General features: G+C 51.6%; 1 non-coding gene across 1 annotated transcript in view; it reads left to right on the top strand.

The window, feature by feature from the left end:
- The first annotated feature begins 4,520 nt into the window (after window positions 1–4,520).
- Window positions 4,521–5,000, top strand: part of LOC126453648 (small subunit ribosomal RNA) — a 1,909-nt gene continuing 1,429 nt past the window's right edge. The window contains exon 1 of the ribosomal RNA XR_007584950.1: window positions 4,521–5,000. This exon is cut by the window's right edge and continues 1,429 nt beyond it. This is a non-coding gene — a ribosomal RNA (small subunit ribosomal RNA).

Here is a 5,000-nt window from a genome sequence, read left to right as displayed (position 1 = left end):
TATCTAACCACCAGCATGGAAGAACATCCAGTGCATCCTCTCCGCCACATGACACAATCCACACTATCATTACCAGACCGGGAGGTCCACCCAGAAAACACAATATCCCACCCTTCCGACATCCGCACATTGCTCAGCTAAGCCACGAACACCCACACATGTCCTACACAGTGGTGCACCCAACATCACAATACTGCCTCCTGTCACAGCACACAAACAATGGCAGGAATGAAAGACACAGATCTGCCACAACCATGGAATCGGAGCGCCGCCTGTCATGAGCCAAAAGTGCATCCTGACGTGACAAATCGGATAATACCGCAGGCATCCAATTACGATAATCACTATCAACGAACCTGCCGCCCCCCCCCCCAATACACCTTTCCCTACAACAATGTGTATCTGAACCTACGCTATATCGTACCTTAACCTAACCTATATCGTACCTTAACCTAACCTATATCGTACCTTAACCTAACCTATATCGTACCTTAACCTAACCTATATCGTACCTTAACCTAACCTATATCGTACCTTAACCTAACCTATATCGTACCTTAACCTAACCTATATCGTACCTTAACCTAACCTATATCGTACCTTAACCTAACCTATATCGTACCTTAACCTAACCTATATCGTACCTTAACCTAACCTATATCGTGCCTTAACCTAACCTATATCGTGCCTTAACCTAACCTATATCGTGCCTTAACCTAACCTATATCGTGCCTTAACCTAACCTATATCGTGCCTTAACCTAACCTATATCGTGCCTTAACCTAACCTATATCGTGCCTTAACCTAACCTATATCGTGCCTTAACCTAACCTAATTTGTGCCTTAACCTAACCTAATTTGTGCCTTAACCTAACCTAATTTGTGCCTTAACCTAACCTAATTTGTGCCTTAACCTAACCTAATTTGTGCCTTAACCTAACCTAATTTGTGCCTTAACCTAACCTAATTTGTGCCGTAACCTAACCTAATTTGTGCCGTAACGTAACCCATGTTGTGCCGTAACGTAACCCATGTTGTGCCGTAACGTAACCCATGTTGTGCCGTAACGTAACCCATGTTGTGCCGTAACGTAACCCATGTTGTGCCGTAACGTAACCCATGTTGTGCCGTAACGTAACCCATGTTGTGCCGTAACGTAACCCATGTTGTGCCTTAACCTAACCCATGTTGTGCCTTAACCTAACCCATGTTGTGCCTTAACCTAACCCATATTGTGCCTTAACCTAACCCATGTTGTGCCTTAACCTAACCCATGTTGTGCCTTAACCTAACCCACGTTGTGCCTTAACCTAACCTACGTTGTGCCTTAACCTAACCCATGTTGTGCCTTAACCTAACCCATGTTGTGCCTTAACCTAACCCATGTTGTGCCTTAACCTAACCCATGTTGTGCCTTAACCTAACCCATGTTGTGCCTTAACCTAACCCATGTTGTGCCTTAACCTAACCCATGTTGTGCCTTAACCTAACCCATGGTGTGCCTTAACCTAACCCATGTTGTGCCTTAACCTAACCCATGTTGTGCCTTAACCTAACCCACGTTGTGCCTTAACCTAACCCACGTTGTGCCTTAACCTAACCCACGTTGTGCCTTAACCTAACCCACGTTGTGCCTTAACCTAACCTACGTTGTGCCTTAACCTAACCCATGTTGTGCCTTAACCTAACCCATGTTGTGCCTTAACCTAACCCATGTTGTGCCTTAACCTAACCCATGTTGTGCCTTAACCTAACCCATGTTGTGCCTTAACCTAACCCATGGTGTGCCTTAACCTAACCCATGGTGTGCCTTAACCTAACCCATGTTGTGCCTTAACCTAACCCATGTTGTGCCTTAACCTAACCCATGTTGTGCCTTAACCTAACCCATGTTGTGCCTTAACCTAACCCATGTTGTGCCTTAACCTAACCCATGTTGTGCCTTAACCTAACCCATGTTGTGCCTTAACCTAACCCATGTTGTGCCTTAACCTAACCCATGTTGTGCCTTAACCTAACCCATGTTGTGCCTTAACCTAACCCATGTTGTGCCTTAACCTAACCCATGTTGTGCCTTAACCTAACCCATGTTGTGCCTTAACCTAACCCATGTTGTGCCTTAACCTAACCCATGTTGTGCCTTAACCTAACCCATGTTGTGCCTTAACCTAACCCATGTTGTGCCTTAACCTAACCCATGTTGTGCCTTAACCTAACCCATGTTGTGCCTTAACCTAACCCATGTTGTGCCTTAACCTAACCCATGTTGTGCCTTAACCTAACCCATGTTGTGCCTTAACCTAACCCATGTTGTGCCTTAACCTAACCCATGTTGTGCCTTAACCTAACCCATGTTGTGCCTTAACCTAACCCATGTTGTGCCTTAACCTAACCCATGTTGTGCCTTAACCTAACCCATGTTGTGCCTTAACCTAACCCATGTTGTGCCTTAACCTAACCCATGTTGTGCCTTAACCTAACCCATGTTGTGCCTTAACCTAACCCATGTTGTGCCTTAACCTAACCCATGTTGTGCCTTAACCTAACCCATGTTGTGCCTTAACGTAACCCATGTTGTGCCTTAACGTAACCCATGTTGTGCCTTAACGTAACCCATGTTGTGCCTTAACCTAACCTATAATGTGCCTTAACCTAACCTAAAGTGCGCCGTAACCTAAACTATATTGCGCCTTAACCTGACGCACGTTGTCGCTGAACCTGCTCTGTAATTGTTATGCAACCCGTTAAAGTAGTGTAGTGTTGCCTAACCGCAACCCTCGCAATATAGTTCGCTACTCGCACTGCCCGGTCCCCTGTGTATCGCGTCATGTTAAACACCTTGCAGGTGTTGCTGACTTTCCACATGCTCCTGCTATACACTGTAGTGTGGATAGCAGCAGGACGTACATGCCCCCCCCCCTTCCCCCCTGCCTTCGCAAGCTGGTCGGTGAGAAGTTTGCATGTTCAATGCCCTTCGCATGCCGACGTACTCAGCCTACGTTGTGGTACGGCCTGTCACCTGTCCGCCGATGTACGCAAAACCCACAAACTGTACTGCACATTGCTCCGTATGTACTGAATGATACATCGTGGCCCATGTGACCGTATGACGACAGCGCCTAGCAACGGCGGACCATACAGTCCAAATATTGTGCACGCAGCTACGTGTCGTCTCCCTATAAGAGCTGGATTGCAGTGTGGTACGCCATACAGACGTGTGGGAGGAACGGACGCCCTGGATGGCGATCAGCATGAGCAGTCTGTTGATGTAGTGGAGCGTGTATTCGGACGTAGTCGTCTCTTCTCACACACCGTGATAGCATGTTGCACCGCGTTCCACATCTGCGACATGCTGCAGAGGCGGGCTGACAGTCGTTCGCGCAATGGACACCGCATACGTACGGGGTCTACCTTCCACGTGTTCTCTAGGCGTGCACATGTTGTTGCGTCTATGTGGGCAGACGTAGTGTGTTGTGACACCTGACACAGGCATGCAATACTCGTTGCAAATGGCGATGGACGTGTACGTTTGCTGGTGACGTTACGCAAATGAACAACCGGTAACCCGTTGTGGTGCGGTTGTTCTCGCTAGAGGTGAATCAGTGTTGGCGACGATCGGTCGAGCTATTAACCGGTTGTTTCAGGGATACCCACCATGCCCACGAACGTGAAAGGGGACCCACCATGCCCACGAACGTGAAAGGGGATCTGGGTGTGAGGCGATACGCGGCGGTGGCTGGGTGGGACCGTCCCCGGCCGGTGAGGGGGGGCCGCCCGGCGTGCTGGCAGCGCGGTGCGTGGGCGCACGCGCTACAGCCGGCTGGTGGGGGCGGCCGGTGGCAGGCGCGCCGGCCGACGGACGCGGCAGGCGGCGCAGCTGCGCGCCGGCGCCCCCTGCTCGCGGCGCCTTGCGGCCAAAGTAGGTCCTCGCGGGCCCGGTGCGAAGCGCGGTGGCCATCTGCAGTGTGCTGGTCCGATTGAGGACTTTGTGCGCTGAGGATGCGCCGCCGCCCGGCGCTCGGCGCCGCGACGCCGTCTGCTGCTCGGTCGCCCCAGCGGTTCTCGCAGGTGGTTTGTATCGCAGCTGTGCGGACGTGTTGGCGCGTGCGCTGTGCTGGGAGAGTTCGCTTCGGCACCCAAGTAGGGCTTTTGTCCTTCTGTGGCGCTGGCGTTGGAGCTGCCGGTCACCGTAGGTGGCGCGTGTTGTCTCCCGCCGGCAATGCCACGACAGCACGCTCCCGGGCCTCTGTCGGCAGCGGCAAGCTCAGTTGGGAGCACGGGTGGTCGCACCTAAAGCGTCTACTCGCCTAACTCCGGGCGATTGCGCCTCTCTCGAACCCGACCAAGTACTTAGGACGGCGCTGCGCGCCGCCGGGACCTGAGAGGGTTTCGAGGTGTGTTGTGCAGGGGAGCTCAGCCTCCTCCTGTTTGCAGAATAATTGAGCGGACGCTTGCGTGTTCGCGCGGGCCCCCGGGACACACTCCCGGGCGGCCGGCTGCTCAGCTCTAGTTGACGCAGCTCCCTGGTTGATCCTGCCAGTAGTCATATGCTTGTCTCAAAGATTAAGCCATGCATGTCTCAGTACAAGCCGCATTAAGGTGAAACCGCGAATGGCTCATTAAATCAGTTATGGTTCCTTAGATCGTACCCACGTTACTTGGATAACTGTGGTAATTCTAGAGCTAATACATGCAAACAGAGTCCCGACCAGAGATGGAAGGGACGCTTTTATTAGATCAAAACCAATCGGTCGGCTCGTCCGGTCCGTTTGCCTTGGTGACTCTGAATAACTTAGGGCTGATCGCACGGTCCTCGTACCGGCGACGCATCTTTCAAATGTCTGCCTTATCAACTGTCGATGGTAGGTTCTGCGCCTACCATGGTTGTAACGGGTAACGGGGAATCAGGGTTCGATTCCGGAGAGGGAGCCTGAGAAACGGCTACCACATCCAAGGAAGGCAGCAGGCGCGCAAATTACCCACTCCCGGCACGGGGAGGT

The sequence above is a fragment of the Schistocerca serialis genome, unplaced genomic scaffold (genome assembly GCF_023864345.2).
Source record: "Schistocerca serialis cubense isolate TAMUIC-IGC-003099 unplaced genomic scaffold, iqSchSeri2.2 HiC_scaffold_952, whole genome shotgun sequence".
In the NCBI taxonomy this organism is placed as follows: domain Eukaryota; kingdom Metazoa; phylum Arthropoda; class Insecta; order Orthoptera; family Acrididae; genus Schistocerca; species Schistocerca serialis.
Note: the sequence above shows the minus strand (reverse complement) of the source record. Positions and strands in the feature narration are given on the sequence as shown.